The sequence below is a fragment of the Tenebrio molitor genome, chromosome 1 (assembly GCF_963966145.1).
Source record: "Tenebrio molitor chromosome 1, icTenMoli1.1, whole genome shotgun sequence".
Classification (NCBI taxonomy): Eukaryota; Metazoa; Arthropoda; class Insecta; order Coleoptera; family Tenebrionidae; genus Tenebrio; species Tenebrio molitor.
In genome coordinates, this window is record NC_091046.1 from 37,643,363 (window position 1) to 37,664,254 (window position 20,892).

At 34.3% G+C, this 20,892-nt stretch overlaps 1 protein-coding gene across 2 annotated transcripts in view; it reads right to left on the reverse strand.

The window, feature by feature from the left end:
- The window catches only part of unc-13-4A (BAI1 associated protein 3), a 106,681-nt gene extending 96,241 nt beyond the window's left edge, over nt 1-10,440 (reverse strand). For both annotated transcript variants that reach the window (XM_069047566.1, XM_069047563.1), the window contains exon 1: nt 10,312-10,440. The gene's annotated coding sequence lies outside the window, so the exon portion shown is untranslated. The remainder of the gene's footprint in view (nt 1-10,311) is intronic.
- Nucleotides 10,441-20,892: the final 10,452 nt, after the last annotated feature.

Here is a 20,892-nt window from a genome sequence, read left to right on the forward strand (position 1 = left end):
AACGAGTTGAATACAACGTTTTTTTGTTCGACGAGCCCCTTAAAGGCTCCAAACCGCTCAAAATCTTTAAAATTAGCTTGACGTTTCATTTTGACAAGTTGTGACATTTATCAAAATCCGTTCACACAGGAGAAAATTCTCAAATTCTGACAGTGTCGAACAAAAAAATATTTAATTACATTGAAATGTTTTCTTCTCCAGCGTATCGCTTTTTAGATGTACATAAATTGCATCTGTGTTAATTAAATTGCATCTGTGTTAATTAAATTGCATCTGTGTTAATTAGTTATAAATTCTGAAACCAAGACCTATTTAACAATCCTGTGAAACTACGAAATATGGGCAACTACCGTTTGTATTCCGCAAGCGCGAAATTCTAGCCAATTGTTTCCATCAAACTTTTGGAAACACAATTAAAATAACAAGTTGGTTCGTTCAGCTTGGACAATTTTTCAAATGAGTAATAAAATCTAATCTTTAAAAATACAGTTTTAGTCAATCATGCTTCAGAACGTAGGGGTTTTACTATCATATTTGAATAATTTTTAAATTTTGTGGTCATAGTTGTTATAGACATAGACTAAATACTCTTGATAAAGCTTTTTGTAAAATAAATGTTTGCAACTTTTTCTTCATTATGTATTTTATCCTTTCAACAATATTTATATTTCGCAAATAAATGAATCAAATAAGAATAATTCGTCAGTGTGCCTTCAATTACTCTTGCAGATATTTATCTTTGACGAGACCTGAATCCACCTTACTGTTAACAAAAAACACCAAACACTTTATTCAGGTAACTTATTAAAAGGATCTTAGAGATTATCTATCTCAAAGCTGCGGATTCATTTCGTTATTTTTAAAAATGAAAAGCATTATCCTCTTACTGATTATTATCACAAGAATATCCGAGGACTTTTTTCAATAATAACTGTTGCAGACTTGTATTAAAGTTTTTTTTATAAAATAATTACAATACATAGGTATATTCTTGTTGCTTTTACTTTGTTACTTTATCTTTTAAAAACAGGGTAGGGAATTAATCAAATGGATTATGTTACATTTTTAATTTCTAGAAACATTTTAATCACACTATTTTAAAACACTGTGTATACTAAGAGTATTTTTAAAAAACTCAAATTCATGGATCTTTTAAAAATTCGAAATTAATAAGAAAATTTGAGGTTGATTAATGAAACAAAACCAAAAAAAAAGATCGAAATGTTTTGTTTTTGTTATTTGATCGCAGTTACTCTTTGTTTATAGTAGATAATACCGGATGTTTCAAAAATGTATGGTCAAGAGCAACTGTGAAAAACAATGATGTGGAAAACGTGTGTCCCCGTTTTATATTAATTATTATACATAACCACAGACTAAGATTCACATAAACTAACTTTGAATTTCTCAATTACAGTACTATTGGATGGCGGCTCGGTTGGTAGCGGATACTCATTCATATAGGAACCGTTCTCAAGCCAAAACAATTTTTCATCTTGGTTTAACTATGGTAAAAATTACATTCACAGGTGGATTACTCAAGTTAAGCCATAGGTTTTCAAATCTTTTGCTTTTCACAATCACTCTTGATCACACACTTTTTGAAACATGTGGTACGAATGAATTCCTCGTTAGCTTAATTTCTTGACTGAGAACAGAGGCGTTATTAGACCGGGAAACTCCGGTGGGGTAAAACACTCAGATGACATCATCAATCTTTTACTCGGAAAGTGCGTATGTCAAAGGAAGACCGTGATGCATTAAAAAAGGGTGACAATACTTTGTTATTCGTTTAAAGTTTAGTGGAGTTTCGAAAGATCGTCTTTTCGGAACTGGAAAAAGTTATTTGGCGTTAATTTAAAAAAAATATCGTCGCCTTCTGCTGATGCTTCGCTCTCATATAAGGCATTCTCCCTTTTCTCGAAAAAGAAATTAATAAATAGATTTCTTGAACCATCACTTCGGTGCGTATTTTCCATAAGACGAACGCATATCCGTTTTCAAATATTGAATTTCCCTTCTTCCTTACTGTATATTCGCAAACTACATTAGAGAAAGGTGTCAAAACGGAGATTGATGAAATTGGGAATGTCAGTGTACGTAGGTGTTTTGACGAGTTTGCTACGAACAACCTCCCCCTTTATTATTTGGAAATGTAAATTATTTGTTTACACGACAACTGATTCATTGGGATGGAAAGAGTATCAAAAATGCAAACGAATACGGTTTCGATGAGACGTCAAGTGGAAATGTGGTGGAAAGTCATTCACTGCGAAAAACGGTCCAATTACACGGTTTCTTTTTTAAAGGAGCATAATAATTAGCGACGAAATTAAACTCGGGACAAACATACCACCCATAAATCATTTTAAACGGCTTCCTAAAATCTCCGACGTTTCGGGTGGAGCTTCCGGAGATATTGCAAACAGATGGTTTCTAGCCATGTCCAACTGTTTAAATGTCCTCAGGCTTTGAAAATATTATACAAAAAATATACGAGTATACATAGACACATACTCGTATATGCAGTCACCTACGCTGCGATAAAATAAATGAATTATTTTATGCCGTGCACTTTCAGATTTCGTGCAAATAACGAGGATTATCTCGACCAATCAATAAAGTTCATTTGATCCTTGTTCATCGACAATTCACCTGGATACACCATCCGGAAAATGGGATGCCGTACTGAATCTATAACGGCTATTCCTTAACATAAAACAATTAGTTACGAATCAATTTGATCAGAAATTTTTGTTTTAGATAATAGTTTCCCCTGGGTGGCCTAAAGTAAAGTAACGAATATTTATAATTAAACAAATGTAAATTGAACCAAGAAACTCGCATATTCACATTAATAAACAGTCAAAAAACTTTGGACAACGGACTTTCTTTCTCATTCATCGCTGTTGAGCTGTTTCTCAATCGTTTTCAAATTTATCGAAACTACTCGATCGAACATGTTTTTTTTAAACAAGAAATAGAAAAAATGTAAATATTTTGCAATGAGTTTTATTCTAAAGTCCATTCACGTTGGATTTTCCTAGTCAAGGTCAAATAATTCAATATTGTGGCGGTGTGATTTTTAGTTCAAAAATGCTTTAGCTGTGTATGTCATCAATACGGGCTGATAAAGTAACCAAGTCATTCGTAGACTGTAGAGGTTATGTTATTCGCTGTCAGCAAAGAAACAGTCATTTTTCAAAATATATTGTTATTAAACCTTTTAGAGGATAACAATAGGTAATAATACATCCATTTTGTCATCATTTGCACTAAAAATAGTGTCAGTTGTTAATCGGTATGATAGTATTAGGAACATACAAAAGGTACTCAACTCCTACCTACTGGTGTTGTATTTTTCTGCTTGCGTTGTTGATTAAGTGAGAAAACCCTTAATGACTACATTTACTTAACCTTCTACGACTAACATGATGAGTTACAAGGAACCAGAATAAGTTATAGAAAATGAACCCAATAGGAAATTGTGTGAAGTTTCTTTCATTGGAAGCGATGGAAGTAAGGAATTCATCTAAATGATGGAACAAATTTGGCAATAAAATTTCAGTTATTCAGAGACACTTATACGTTTTGATTCTGGTTGTGACGTTTCAAGAATGTATTGTTACAATTGCATACCACAAAAGAAAGATGTATTTTGATTTTTAATGATTTTTTTTCTAATTTAAGTTTTTTCGATGTACATATTACCTTTAAAATAACGTTGTATTGTTAAAACTGCTCAATAAAGGTCGTAAATAGATTATAATCATGTTAATACATACAATACATTAAATATTAAAGGATTCTAACTAATTAATTTTCGAACTGAAACTATTTTTTCTTGAGTCCGTATTAGCTTGCGGGTTTCGTCACATTACGTCAGTTGTGGAAGGTTAACGCAATTTTAAAATTAACCTTTTTTCTTTTCGCCATGGTAAAATCACCCAGGAATAGAATTTTATTAAAAAATCTGTGACTTTATTTCACACGTCAAACTACCATTCAAAATTAAAGACGTCAAATCGCTCTCAATCGCTCTATCACGAATAAAACACGATAATGTAAAAATTACTAGGAAAGGAGTCGCAGGCTTGCAACGTGACAACAATTTGGCAGGGAAAATCCAACGTGAATGGACTTTACTTACGCGAAAAACTACTTAGGTCAAAATTGGCGTTGAAGAGTCGATTGTGAACGCACCATTCGTGTAAAAACACAAACAATGCAAAAAATGAGGTAAGATTTAAACAGCTGATGCGTGCGTTCAAAATCGACTCTTCAGTGCCAACTTTGACCCGATATAAACCCTTATACAAACATACTATCCATTTACTAAACTCCCGCACTGTCAAAGTGCAAGTTGCCGCACTGCCGTTCTGGGACTAGTAATTTTTACTTTAACGTTGGCGCAAAAATTTGAAATTTCAAATTTGAAGTTAAGTTTAATAAATTCACTTTGCTTCATTCAAAGTATTACTTACACTAAATGGCTGAACAAGAAGAAGATATGAAATGTAAAAGAATACTGCTAACGGCCAGAGAGAAGCAGGGTATTGTTCATTATTGTTTGGAAAGAAGAGAATTAACTCCATTAACATAACCAAACTCTTCTTGTTGACGTTTTTATAACTAGATTTTGTGTACAGGCAACTGAAAATGTATCTCACCATAGGTGCACTCCAAAAAAAATTTGACACTGACAGTGCGGGAGTTTAATAAACGGATAGTATTCGGTGATTCAAAATGATTGTGGCCAAGTATGACAACTATGTACGAAAATTTATGTGGCAACTGTGTGGGTAGGGTAGAGTTGATATTTCTTTGACAGTTCATAGTCGCGCAATTTTCAAAACTGTCAAATCAATGTGTAATGATATCAAAAAAATCAAATGCACGCTTATGAAATGTCATACAAATGACAACTCTACCTCATCCACACAGTTGCCACATAAATTTTCGTACATAGTTGCCATACTTGGCCACAATCATTTTGAATCACCCAATATTTAAGGATTCAATTATCGTTTAAAAATTGTGACATTTTTCGTTTTTCCTTTATTATAGGTATATCTAGAAAAATAAAAGAAATAGCAAACAAGTTTTTGACTCATCGCCGTTAAAATAATTCAAAAGCAGGAAGTAAAAAACCAAACGTTTTAAAAACTTGAGCATTATGATTATTGGTCGTGTTGTAGTTATTGGATGGTAATATAGACAAAAACTGAAAATGTAGCAGCTTATCACAGTTAGCAAAAAAATATCTTAGAGATATCTAATCTACCTTCAATATAACATTATAAAATATGATACAAGCAATATAGCGTAAAATATGTAAGTGCAAATAGCTATCACAATTTAACTGGTCTGCGTTAATGGCGTCAAAAAATCTTAAATCTGTGTATCGAGCGTATATCCTATTTTTAATGACACTTAAGCCCCATAAAGTGAAGTCTAAACCAATTACGGGAACATACTGCCCGAGAAACGTTAACTACATCAGTGTTATTGAGGACGTTAATCCGATCATTAATTCTACCTAATAATGGTAGCGGTATAAACTGACTTGACGTAACCGTTCAGAAATTTATGCCGTTTAAAGGGTTGTAGAGTTTATAACCGTTTAAAATTCATCGGAAAACAAAACAAGCGCCACACTTTCATTACCTTCGCACGTTGCTAACTTCTGGCGAATTCTTTTCACTTTTAATAATACAACATTTTCAAGGGACCTGTTTCATTCAGATTTTGAAAGGCCAGGAAAATTGCTCCAAGGAAGCACAACAATGAACTTAATGTCGGGTTATTACGTGTGGGCATTTAATTTTTTCGTCACGCTCCTAAAACGGGGTGTAATTTAATTAATGAAGTATTTTACGAGTTTTCAAGAGAGCAACTCAAGTAAATGAAACTTTTCGTGTATAGATATTTTTGCCATAAAACTATTTTAATCTATCCGCCAAATTAATGTGCCGATAAAAATTAATTGGAAAGTAAAAGGGACGGAGGAATGAAGTTGCCCTCTAAAAAATTTCCAGTCCTTGATTAAGGGAAAGAATTACTAAATCATTCCACAAGAAGGAGAGTAAATTTGCATGTCAACTAAAACACATAACGGCTTGCTGGCAGCACAGGGCACATGAAAAATTAATGGGTATTAACAATTTAGTGGATGCGAATCGAAAGAGAAACATTTTATCACGTCTTGGGTTCAATAGCTCATTCGGCTTTCCTGAAATTTTAATTTTAATTCATTCTTCATTTTCACAAGTGTTATTTCCGATGCCTCATCGACATTCCGGGACCGTCGACATTTTATTTCCGAGCCGCTTCTCTCAAGTAACAAGGAAGAACCCTCTCGACAAACAGACCATCACTACCGGCTCCACCTTCAAATTTAACAAAAAATATTTGCCACTGGATTTTTAAATATTTAAAAAAATTAAATTTCACCCGGTGGTAATTAACCCCACGCACGCGAACTTATCGATCTATTAAATCTTGGTCCGGTGCAAACCCACCCCTTACCGGGTTTATTTTATTCATTTCCCCCGTTTTTAGTATTATGGACCTGCCCGACTTAATGGACAGATTAAAGGGGTCAATTGTCGGTTGCCAAAATAAAAAATAATCAGTTGTAAAATAAACGACTGAATTCAGAGCCGGATGTAAATCATAAGTGGGTGGTTTAAAATTTTGATTAACTGAAATTTTATAGTCGATGAAGCGATATGGGGGAATGATGAATACTGAAACTTGTTTTCAGGTTTTCAATCATCTTTAACGAGCATTAAATAAACTGTCAAGCGTTGTCTGCATCGTTTTAGTTGGCATTATACTCGGCTAAAACTTCACCACTACAGCTTCATTTGCATTGTTATCTCAAATCTTCAATCACACTCTGGAAACTAGCGCCTGATCTCTCTGACAGTTAATTCCGAAAATTACTGAAAAATGGGTTTTGAAGTAAATCTAAGCTACCGTGATAAATCTGCCGATCCAAGCTTTTTCTTATACTTATTTTCGTTAACTTGAAGCTCGCTAACACTGAAATTTATTTCGAGCGTGAGAAGGCGCTCTTGTGCGGAATTCGTGGCAAAGCAAAAATATTCATCCCTACCTCCAAAGTAGAAAAATATCCACCGACAAGGATATTCTGAAGTCGCTTTACAATAGCAAAGCGCTAATACCACAGTCGACAAAATTTATTTTTCACCAAAACCTTCACAATAAATTCGCAGTACAGCTCTAAGCGTACTCTAAGTTATGTTTCGCAACAAATTCTTGCCACACTACGACAATTTATACTATTTTTTTGGGCCGAAACAAGAAATTAAGCAACTAGTGAATTTTTTGTACATATTAAATTGCAGTTGGTAGTATTGTATCTTGTATACAACACTTTTTTTTATAATTTCTAAGTTTACATACACGAACGCAGCGTAATCCCTCGTGTAAAGAAGTGATTTACATCATTTCATTTTGTAAGATCAATGTAAAACAGTTTTTACGACAAAAAATATTAAAATATAAATCAGCTAGCAATAATTATCTACTGTAATTGTGTAACTAAGGTAACCAGCTAAAAGTTAAAAGCTGTCATCATGTTGAAGTGTACCTACACATCTATAGCCTGTTACAATTGTTTCCATAAACTCAATAAATGCGGTAGTGAAAGTGACAATAAAACACTGTTAGTTAAGTAGTTAATAGTTATTTGTATATCAAGGCCGCGAAATCTTTCTTTAACGTCCGAGAGAAAAATTGTCGCCGAGGCAGGACAATCTCGAGAATGTTAAAGGATTTCGCGGCCAAGGTGTACACAACTTTTTTTGTGCAACCGAAAATTTGTAATTATCATAAATGAACAAGTAAAATTTACTTCACTGTCAATAACTACATATAAATTCGGCTTACATGTCCCTACAGAAATGACATAAAAAAAACAAATCATTTTGTAAATAATCCTAAAACTGTCGGAAGTGAATTGCAATGATAGCGATGTTTGAGTTTCGTGTACTCCTCCAGAGTTAAAAAGTATTATAAATTCTGCGGTTTCTAATTTGATATCGGAAAAATCTAAACGGCAGTCTTACATGGAAACTCTGATTTGTATCAAATATTAAAAACAGCAACGACCGCGAAATTATATTTCGCGGCCTGTTTCAGTCCCGCGGACGGTTGCACAAAAAATTCTTTTTTCTATTTTCACTATTTCTATGACAAATTAAGCAAAATGATATTAGCTGTAAGCGTAATAAAATGTGAAATAAATTTGTGAAGTAGCTATTACACGAGAATAGAATACTAGGTATATTCTTTCTATGACGTACAAATATCATTTTCAGAATTCGAATTCTTTTACTACTTCTTTATAATAGAAAGCTTACACTGACTAGCAAAATATGATATTTCAAAATAATTATTATCATTACTTACCAGGTAGCAGACATATAAGAAGTGTATTTAATAAGAGTTGAAATGCTTTTTTCCAAGAAAATGTATTTGTTAACATTTGATAAAAAAACATACGGTTTATGACATAAATAAATTGTCATGGTTTTGGTCATTACTTATTATTACATACTTTTGTTTCACAAAACAGCAACAGTGCTGTTATATTTCATATTTCGACTTTGCTGGGAACAAACTGGAAGGTGCTTTTATAGTTGCATTTAAAATATCTTTTCCAAAAGAAATTGTGCTTTCTGCTTTACTATCTTCGAAATATTCAAATTTTCTGGCTGAAAACATTGGCTATCTGCCTACTATTTTTTAGGCACGTTACAAAAGTGATTTTACTAAACTTGTTCCGAAATATAGTATTATGTACTTCACTTGTGAAAAAAGACCCATTTGACACTCACAACATTTTTAATGGTAGTGGAAATTTTCTTATCTAATCTTGTATTTTGTATTTTATTGTTCATATTTTTTTCATCTTTTTGTTCTTCGAAAGAACTGTACGTATTATTGTAATTTAATTTTTATCTTGACAAGAGAATTATATTCGATATTTTGTAAACGACGTTCATCAAGATCGCTTGAAAAATAATTAATTATAGACAATTAAGCCATTTGCGCCATCTCTAAATAAAATTTCACAAGCCGACATTCATAAAGTTACACTTTGTAATACTAAGAACATTAATCTTGTGCAAAATGTCTCCATGAAGAAAATTCTGCACAAAATAATTAAATTTAAGATAAGATGAATGTTATTTTTGACAATCAATTTTAAGTCATGCGGAGAAATAAAGTGTTATTTTCTCTATTTAGAAATTAACAATGCTAAAATGATCTTTAAATCAGTTAACTAAGACTTTATAGTGTAGGAGTCCAGTAAAGCACTGTATTAAATATAACCATTAAAAAGTTGTGATAATTTGTGTCTGTACCGTCTGTTGCAGCAATAAAAGGAACCTTGTTATGTTCTAATAAAAAGAGTGAAATATAACAAGAAATACTGACACTACCCTTGGCAGTGATTAACAGCAAATAAATGTCAAAACTTCTATCTTACATCGCACTGGTCTTCAGAAGTGATCTATCTACAAGAATGCAATTTTCTAGCTTGTTTAATGTTCAGCTCAACAGGCGTTTCATTTCCAGCGCATAAAAGAATATTTTTCATATTTTAGTGATGTCTCAATTAGCGACGTGAGCAAACGACTCTTCCATTATCTTTTTTTATGAAAATTTTACCATTGATTTAAATTTTTTAATATTCTGACATCTTTCCGCACCGTATTAAATCAATATGAAAACGTCGTAAACAGTCTGGTTTATGAAAGTTGTAAACTTTGCAATTCAAATATACATATACATATTGTAAAAATTTTTGAACGAGCGACGGCGAATTAAATTGTACTGAAGGAACACCACCATCCACCGTCTTCCTTCGGCAAAACGCTTCAGAAAGTGGAGTTAACACAGTTTGTAAAATATTTGCGCAATTCGTCCGTAATTGTCACAGCGAGACGATTGTCTTGCCAGGTTTTAGCCGCTCGCGAGAGGCGGCGAATTATGAGCGGTGGCAAATTAGTCCAGAAGTACAAAGCCATTTAAGTTTAGTAAGTGTGCGACTTGGCGATTTCCTTCCTGGGACGACCTGTGGCTCCGCTGTAAAAAAATCCGAGCGCCGGCTGCCGCCGCAGGATCAGCGTCCTGGTCCGCGGCGACTTACTCTCGATGATTTGCCAAAGATCATCGAGGATCAAATCATCAATTTTTGCGGATGAAGCGTAAAGCCCCCGGATCCTGGCGGCATGCCGGCACGAACATCGAAACAACAACAAAACGGTCGCTTACCTTTACACCATGCCGTAAAGGATAAACAAGAGAATCGTGAGCGAGGATCAACAGTTCACATTATCACGGCCGACCGGGGCGAAATCGCGAATAGAATGGGCCGAAGTTGGGCTCCAGGTGCGACGCGCGCGCGCACTGCCCCCTATATCATTGATTGGCGTTTGGAGGGCCCCCCAGAGCCCCCAAGACAACATTGTTTACGCACAATCCTTTACGCCGGCACCGGCAGCGTTTCCATCGGTTTCTACAAATTCATTATGACGATTTTTTACCTGGAGGAGGGCCACGAGCGGTCGTTATTTATTTCGCAAATTGGGGAATCTCGGCTCGGATTTCATTGATTCGTGGGGAACGCGGAGGGTCAGTCTTACGTGGGGAGGCCCGGACTGTGATTGCGCCAAATGAATTTTTTGACGAGGTTTGACAAAGAAATCGGCGAGCGCCGCGCCTACGGCACCCAACTTTAACTCGATTCATTTCGTTTAAGACCAACAACTTTAAAGGGCACATCTGATATTTGGAACAATTCAAATTCGACTAAAATTTCATTTTAAAATGCTGCCACTTCGAGCAAAGCGAATTTCTCGCGATCAACTTTAATTATTATTAAAACTCGTTTTTGAAAAAAATGCACAACGAACATAATGAAAGAACCAAAACAAATTTCTAAACTTTTAAACTCGATTAAGACCACCTGCATTATTCAGTTGGCTAGTAAATAAAGATCGTTAAATAACAACCTGTAGTCATCATCTCTACCAGAAAAAAATTGACGAGTTCTGTACGTTCTAAACAGAAGCACTAGTTGTAATAAAAAGTAACGTTCCATTTAGTAATTAACAACTTTGAATGAATTTTGAATAACTATCTGATAGCTCTACTTAACGGTAATTGTTAGTTAATTATCTTTCTTGATGAATGAAATTTTTTATCGATTGTTTAAAAAAAACTAACAATCGAACTAATAATGTTAATGTATATGTTATCAAATTACACATACTTTTTGATAAATTAAATTTCCTGTTAATTCTGGTAAAAGTATTCACGGAGTATTCTAGTCTAGGACAGGATATTTTGGAAATTTATAAATATACTTCTTCCATGATCATTGAATTTCAGTGGTCTTTGTTCACTGAAAATAATGAGCAAAGATGGCAATTGAGGAAAAAATGTTTACTCACTAGTGAGCAAATAGTTATTTGTATAACTAGTTATGAAAGTCATACTTTTTTTCAGGAATTTGCAGATTGATTAACGAGGGCAATAGCCCCAGTTAGTCAAGCAAATAAATGAAAAAAAGTGACTTTCATAACGTGTTGTACACACTATTTTTTTGCATATCGAAAAAAGTTGAGAAATTTGGTCTAAAAGGATTTTTGAAAAATTACAAAACAAAAATAGGTATGCTTTGACAATCATCTCGAAGTCGATTTTTCGTGTAAAAAAAGTGCTATGTATTTTCGCTACGATTTTGCGTGTAAAAAAGTGCCACTTTCCCACTTTCATTACGATATTTAAATCTTATTTTTGACTTGTTTAGACTTAAATTGATGAAAAAACGTGAAATGGCTTGGGGTAAACTTCTGGGAAAATTCATGTATGTTGGCATCACTGATTAAATTAAAATTAGCTAAACCAATCACAAACACGCAACGCCTAACAACATAACCTCATTTGTTTGGAATTTTGTTGATCCACGTTTTGTTGTGAAAAATATTGTTTTTAAACTACACATGTTAAATAATAAATAAGTATTTTATGATCATGAGCAAACGTGCATTTAATCACTCGCCCGGTTGGGGTCCTCGCCTTCGGCTCGGACGCTCAACTTTCATACTCGTACTCAATAGTTCTTTTCTCTTTCAGTGACACAATGAGCATTTTGTGACACTGTTTTCAACTAAAAACAGTTGCATGAAGTTCAGTTTTATAGCATCGTTGCCAGTGTTAAATGTGGTGTCATTTGAATCTGAATCCATCTTGTAGGATCAAAATAAACTATTAAGGGAGTAGATTATTATTATAACAAAATTTGAGAGACAATTTGAAACTTTGCTTCAACAATATCAACCCAATAATGCCATTAAAATAAGAGTCACTAGATAATTATTTTATATTTAAAAATAATAAATCAATGAACCCGAAATAGAAAAAATAGCATGTTACGAGTACACTCGTTTCACAAGACATCTTATGGAACTCGGTCCTCGCTACGCTCGTCGTGCTCTAAACCCTCTCGTTCGGCAATAGACTGTCTTGTGCAACTCTTAGAACAATATATTATTTTTTGATGTCGGTCTTTTGTATTAATGTTTTCAAATAACATACATTTTTTTTCATATTAATACAATAACAATTAAGGTTGTTATAATACAGGATGATTATAAATGATTGTCCCATCGCAGTAGGCGTCGGTGGCGTAGTTGGATGTCCTCAAGCCTTGTGAGATGAGTGAGACCAGTATCGACGATAGGTGGAGATACTGGCGGTAGTGGAAATCTGTGTACAAGTTTGTCTAATGTTGCGAGGCTGGCGGCACATCCAAAATTTGTGTGGGTTTTCATTTTTCAACGCCAACCGCGATGGGACAATCATTTATAATGACCCTGTATAAGTGATTAGGTACAGTCGACAGACAAATAAAACTGGGAAAAAAATTACAATCACATAAGTCAAAATTTACAAATTTGCATCGTTTAATTACGGCTTTATAAATAGGTTGACTTTGGTATGACACATTATACAGACACGGACAAATTATTGACAATTCAATAGTTTGATTTACATTGTAGTGACCCAGTTTAAAATTCAAATTTAAATTTCCGGTACCGCCACAACAGCACGCCAAATGTGAAGGTACTAGCGGCTAGACTAGGAACTGCGAGCGGAAATATAGCGGGGGGTGAAACGGGCTCGCGCGGGTGGTTGAAGGGGGTAGGTCACTTTTGTTTAGTTTTTCGAAACGAACACACCTTGCGAAGAGCGATCCAAGTTTCTCAAATTTGTAAGTTAAACCTGAACAATTCCACTACCGTTCCGAGTAGATATTTTGTGTCCCCGTAAAGAATTCAACGTTTTTAATTCACCTGGGTAATTTATCCCACTTTCGTTGCTTTTTTTTTGTGTTTTGTTTTGGCACCAGGACCACGTGGTAAGGGTATGTTGTAGATTTCATTTTGTTGCATGCTGTTTCTTTAAGAAGCGCCCATTTGTTAATTTTAAGCGTTATCCCTAAGTTTTCTCCCGGGAGGTTCATTTTTTTGTAATCTTGTAATTTCGGAAATTCGGAGCCGTCGTCCGTACCGCGAGCGTCCATTTTGTTTCTTTCACTAACATTTTATTTTAACGGCACTCGACCCGCCATCTTTTTGTTTAACATTACCAGCGATTATTGTATTCGTGATTTATGTTGTTTACTGATATTTGAGCCATATAAAGTGGTTCTATTTTATCGTTATTTAACTTCACGTTTTGTTCTCTTTTATTTCCTCATTGTTTAATGTTGTGGTTTGTTGTTTTTGGCTTATGTTATCCTTGTTTAATGTTGCGTTTTGTTTTGTTTATTTGATCATTGTTTAATGTTGCGCTTTTTTGTGTTGAATTTTCGCATCGTTTAATGTTACGCGTTGTTCGATTGAATTAAACTCGGGCTTTCTTTATGTTGTTGTTAAGCACCGCTAGGTTTCGGAAGAGTTAAAGTAAAATGTTGTAAGTGCGCCACAATGGGAGTTAGGTTTCAATCAGGAAGTCGTGGGGTTGTCTAGTAAATTCCTGGGGAGGCCACGGTTAAGTTACGGCCGTTAGCGGAGGCGGACCTAAGTCCTGCTCGATGCGGCTCTGGGATGCTGACGTGAAACCTCCGTCGCGGTTCTAGGGATCTTAGGTTTTTGTCGGTAACCGGTTGGTTGGGGAAGGTGGAGCAAGCTCTGCTCGAAGCGGCTTGGGAAGCTCATCGTACAACCCCGAGGCGCTTTGTCACTATTTCTTGGTCGGTGAAATAGCCCGACGTTCATTACTAACCTGAGTATCTAGAAACGTCGCTGGTCTCAAGCCGATTCAGATTATTCTTCTGAGTCCCCTCGCGGCCGAGAGTTTGTTACCTCCAGCTCTAAGTTCCCGAAGGCGTACCTTGACCGCGTAGTTCCGAGTTAAACATTGTTTTTTGTAATTAATCGAATTGTAAAATATGAGTAATACCTGGGATACGGTTTTTGAAGAGGGTTTTTCATCCGTCCCTGTCTGTAATAACTGCCTTATAATTTGTTTACTTGTTTAGCAAGATTTAAACTGTCATTTTGTCTGTCAAGTGCCCGTTTTTCTGTTATTTTAAATATTGTTGCATTCATCTTGTCGTTTATCTTTGTGATGTACTCAACTAGTTAATTTCTTGTACTTCGTTAAACTTAATTTCTGTCCTTCGTATTCGTTTCAATTTCTTTTCATCAAAGTTATTACAGGCATTTTAATAAAAGGTATTTTGCGTCCCTCACATGTGTGTTTTATTTGCGGCACTCTTCCAACTGGAACCCTCACCGTTTGCATTCCGAACCTTTTTCCGCCAAAATAAAATCACAACGTAGGGCTCCTCCGATTCGATGACGATCACGACCACATTTGTTACCGTTTTGCGCAGGTTCAAATATTTGGCGGAAAAAGTAATGTATTCAAATCATTACAGAATAGATTAAATTTTAAGTGTCCCAGTTTTATTTGTCCATTGACCGTACATTAGCGAAAAATAAAAGGTCCACATGACTGTCAGGATTTTAGCAGTTCTGCTTATCTCAAAAAGAGAAACGAATACGTTTCTTAATTACTAATAATAATCGAAATAACTTTAAAAACTTAAGGCATTTTGAAAATTAACCATTCATTTTTTCATTCCTGTTAAATTTTGGCAAAAAGAAAATTTTGACTTAATTCTGTTACCAGCAACAATGACATGTGCACTAAAGGCACAGCGAGACAACTGAACTGCGCACAAAACCTATTAGAGCGTTAATCCAACACTCGAACTGCGCTCAAGAAATTTTCTCTATCTGAACTGACCTTTACTAACACCTGAACTGCGCTCAGTATCCTGGGTTGGCAGAAATATCTTCTTAGTGAAAATCCATTCTCACCGCTTCACGCACTTAATATAAAAATAACTATTACATGTATGTACTATTTTTCCGACAAATGTTTTTTTTTTTTTAATTATAATAAATAATCATAATCATAATAGGGAAAATACGACCAATCGGGTTGGCAGCTCTGTATGTCAAAAAGTTTGACATTTGTTGTATCATATAAATCTGCAAAAGTGCAGAATACAACATGTGGTCAGCCGAAAAGTATAATACAAATGTCGTAAGATAGGTATTTTTTGTGCTGCCGTAGTTGCAATTGGCATTTTAAGTGGACGATTAGCGTGCGGCAATGGAAATGAGAAAACTCTAGTGCTGCAATGGACAAACAAGAAATCTAAGGCAAGAAAAAATAAACTAATTGTGGCAAATCAAGTATTACTGAAAGACTCTAATGTTATAACACAAAAGGTGCTTCGTAAATATTTAAAAAATGTTAAAATGTGTTAATTTTAGGTTTGGGAGGTTTATTTATAAAAACTTCGGTTGGTGACCTTGCAAGCTATAATGTTGCGTTTAAATTTGAAATTCGAGCACTGACAGATTGACATTTGACATATTTAGTGCTAAATTGATTACCAACATAATTTTGTTTAAGTAATATTGATTATGTTAATGATTCAAAAATATGTTTTATTACAAAAGGCAGCACAAAAAATATTGTATGGTACTCTTGTGAAAACTCCATTGCTTTACTCACTCACATACAGCGCTCGACTGCGTCTCGCGCCATATTACCGTTCGTAAAGCAATAGTTCGTTTTCAACACTTGTAACATAAATAACTATTACAGCGCTCCAACTAATCACTAATCAGTAGGGCCCGGATTTTAGGCAAAATGGACTATTTTTATTTTTTAAGGCACATATATGAAACTTGTCTATAAATGATTTCTGGCTTAATTAGAGTGATTAGAGCCATATTTGATTCTGCCTATTCGGCCTAAAATGCCCTTTAAATACCTATTTTACTTTTTAACTGCCTGAACATGCCTAAAATGACCAAAAATCAATTTCATTTTCGGGATTTTTTCCCAATATTCGAATTCTGGGAAGTTTACGGTATTAAAAATGTAAAAGTGGTACCTCAATAAAATTTACAATGCTTTATGATTTTGAAATTTAGGGAGATGTATTTATTGAAATGTACAAAGTACAGTACAATAAAGGAATTACTTTTTCGCTTTTACGGTTGGGACCATGGTGTCAGCGGTAAATACTCCGACAATACAAAAGTACCACAAACCATTAGACTAGACTGGCATAAATTACAGAGTTTATCTGTTTGCCTCTGTTCGAAGGGGTGCAGGTATACACAGTCTAATGGTCTGTGATACGTAGGTATTGTTAGAGTGCATTTCAACGAGAGGTACACAGGCGTGGCTACCGAGATGCGTTAGATGTAGGGGAAGGACGACCCAAAATCGAGTGCATTGGCGTAGTCCAGTTTTATTTTTGTTTTCAGTTTCACAACACAGAAAAGATCAGATTTTCACAACCGGGATTAGAAGTCGAGTTGTATGACATAAAAAAGAAGACGGTGAAGAACAATAACCTGGCTGGCTAGAAGCTTTAACGTTTATACAATGGTCTCTGCCATAAAAACGAAAATTAGAGATTTAGAGATGAAGATGTGCCGGAACATGAAACCAAAATGGAAGAAATTAATTACAAATTTGCGCCTATTACCTCTTGCGAGGTAGAAAGAAGTTTCTCAAAATATAAGTCCATTTTGGTGGATAACGGACAATGTTTTAAAATGGAAAATTTAGAGCAATATATTGTATGCAATGTATGTAAATACAAGTATATAACTAACAAACTTGTAGGTAGATATATTAATTAAATTAATAAGGAATAATTAGTAAATATCTTGTTGGGTGTACTTAAAACTTTAAAAACCCATTTTTTAATTTAATTAACCACAACTTTAAGGACCTAATGTGGCTTATTTTCAGTTTTTAAGGGACTATTTGCAGTAGTTTAAGGGACTATTTTAGGCACCTATTTTCGACTTTTTAATTGCCTAAGATCCGGGCCCTACTAATCAGTAATCAGTCACTCACCCTTCGCCTTGTGCCTGAAACTTAGTTTTGGCGCTGTGAAATATAGTCCAATTTTTACCCTTTTGAGGTGACGTCACGATTTACTTTCTCGCTTGCTCTTTATTGAAACGACAGAAACAGAAAAAAACAAAAAAAGGCACGTTTATTTATTGATGGTCACTTTGAGGTTGTTTTATGCTCCTGTCAATTTGACAATTTTAATTTCTTTCACTTATTACATTGATTACACACATAACCTTTCGAAGCAATTGTCAACAAATTTGAAACTTTTAGATATTTATGATCAATTCAAATTTGTTTCTGATCTTAGCTCAAACATACGCAAAAGGGTAAAAATTGGACTATACCCCTACCATACTCTAATGTTATGTAAATAACTATCCCGTATCTACAGTTTTAATTTTGAAATTTTTCGCACAGTATTTTAGAGACACATTTTCTAAACTCAATTCTTCCCACTTCCAAATTTTAAATTGTTTAGAATCCAATTTGACCCTACTTATCGAGTTTGAACGCAAAATTCGAATGTTCTAAAGTAGTGTGCACTAATGACAAGTAAGTTTACAATAAAATTTACAGCAAAACTGAAACTCAAAACATGGACGACCTTTACAAAACGTGTATAAAAGTAATGCTTGCTTCCGAAACAAGTCCTCGATGTCTTATTTGCGTCCTGCGTTGTAAAATTTTTATTGTAACGGCCGAAAAGCTCCAGCGGAGGACGCCCCAGTTCATTTAATTTCAGTTGGTTTTTTGTGGTCCATAAGAAAATGAGATAACGTCGTTCTTGTATAATGTTCTGCAGTTATAAATGTCACGATTAACCGTCGCACCCACGTACTATACAGGATAGATTTTTTGTACAAACGTTGATCGATCAAGATGTAAAATAAAGTGATGAGGCCTGAAAAAAACTAGCTGGATAACGAGATTACGTCACTGGGAGCGCTTTTGTAGAATAACGTCCATTTAAAAATATGTAAGCACAGCATGGAGATTTTTTTTGTACGGACATTACTTCCACCCCCGTAATTTTTGTGAATAACAATGAATTGCTTTTATAAAAGCATTCCTTGCGTGTAATTTGTTTATTTTTATCATGTCAACCCTTTTGTCTCTTTTGAAAATTAACCTCTTCACATGCATGCATTACTCCTGGATTTCCTCTTAACTCGTATTTTTATAAAGTCTGTAGGTCATGTTTAAACTGTGGCGATACAGTTTAACACTTGGAGCAAAAAGTAAACCCGACGGACATGTTACTCTAATTAACCTCATGAAAAATGTTGCATTTATTGTACTTTTTAAGACGATGTTTGCTTTTGGTGCACTGTGTTATTTCCGTTGCCTGTCCTATAAATGAAAATTTCCTCTTACGTAAAATATTAATGTGAAAACCTGGCAGTCGTACTAGTAATACGACAACGAAAACCCTTTTGAATCATTTGCTCCGAAGCTCATGAGATCTTGAACGACCTCAACCTCGATCGGTTTTAATTAACGTTCATCCTATAATTTGATGGCGTCAACGTTCATATATTTTTATCGATTTTAAAATGAGTTCAATATTAGTTCCACAAAAAGCACAGAACAATTTCTTGTAATAATTAGTATAGGTAGTTACTTTACTGCACTAAAGTGTTTTATAAATGTAATTTTTGTTAACAAAAAACTTTGTAAAACGGTTGAAACATAATTATGCATCTTATAATCAGTAATCACGTATTTGAACATATTCTTCAAATGTAATAAATGGCAGAACTATATATTAACTAAAGTAACGGTGTGGTCAGATAAGCCCATGAATATTAATAAACATGTAATAGCACGCCATACACTCATCATAGAAATAAAACAATAATGGGTAGTGTTAGCTGATGTTATGAACACGTTGGATATAACAAAAGAATTTCTAAAAATGTCAGAACAAATGATGTTCGTAAAGCACTAAAGAAGCTTTTATGTCATGACGATTCGAATGCATTTAGTGTATTAGAGGTAAAATAGTAAAAATCTAAAAATGATTCCGAAGGCGATGGCCAATGACGATGATCTGCTTTTTGAAGTATTAGAAGCAGCACGAAGCGTAGTTTCTCATCCCGAAAAAATCATAATGAATTAATAATATTAATAATTAAAAATTAGGACGCGAAATACTTTTACGTTCTGGATGTACACTTCTGTTCACGGAAAAAGCATACAAGTCTTGAGAGAGATTTTTGCGATTTTTTGGTTGTGTAAATTTACTTGATGTTTGTTTCCATGTTTACCCATACTAAGCTATCAAGTAAGAATTTACAAACGAGTTTTGATTATACCAGACCAACAATAAACCTTGAAAATAAAGAATAATACCTATAATGTTGATAACAGTAACATTAGAGGGGGCATTAAGTACACTTTTACTGACTGAAATCGAATTATTTCAATTACGTGCCACTGACAATGACAGTAACATCAGGTAATGGTAAATCTGATTTATACAAGCAAAATGTAAGTGTATGCTTTTTCAGTGAACAGAAGTGTACAGGGTTATTACTTATTAAATATTATAAATGTTTCTAACATCGTAGGTGAGTGTGCGCTGTGCTTTAGGTGCGCCGCTACCCCAACTAGATGTAAGAAACATTTGTAATAACCCCGTATAAGTTTGTTACATTTTCTAAACAAAAACAGTAGTTTCGCGTAATAATAGTTGACAAATATAAACTTTTCGTGTCAGTTTCCGAAAAAATATACAGAGTTATTCGTTCGAAAACATTTTCAAATACTAAATACACACCGCACAACAATTATCACATGACTTTGTTTCTTAAGTATATGTATAGCAAATGGTCTGCAAACATTTCGTATAAATAGACTAAATTTAATCTTTAAGAAGATTTCAATCCTATATTGGAATGATAATTGATTTTTGCACTGCTTGTGTTAATTTTTGTTGACTGTGTGCAAGATATTGTAGAATCATCTCGTTTACCACAATATGTACTTTAGAGCGAACTCCTTATGTTGATATTATACAATTTCATTCTCGGAAGGATAACACAGAAAAAAAAATAAGTTAAAGTTAAAATTTTACACGTAAAAACATAATATGTTATGCGACATACCTTACAAACTAATAAATTACCTACTTGGCTTCCTGGTTTAATTTTTAAATACCAAAACACAACGCATACATTGTAAAATGTATTTTGGGTTGCATTTTTACCTGGTCAGGCTCGTCATCTCACGTGAATAAACCTGTATCGGTGTTCATTAAAATTTCCCGTCAAAGTTGGCGTTGAAGACTCGGTTGTGAACCAATCACGGATTAAACCTCTGATCAGCTGTTTAAATCTAACGTCACTTTTTGTGTTGTTTGTGTTTTTAATCTGCACACTGACG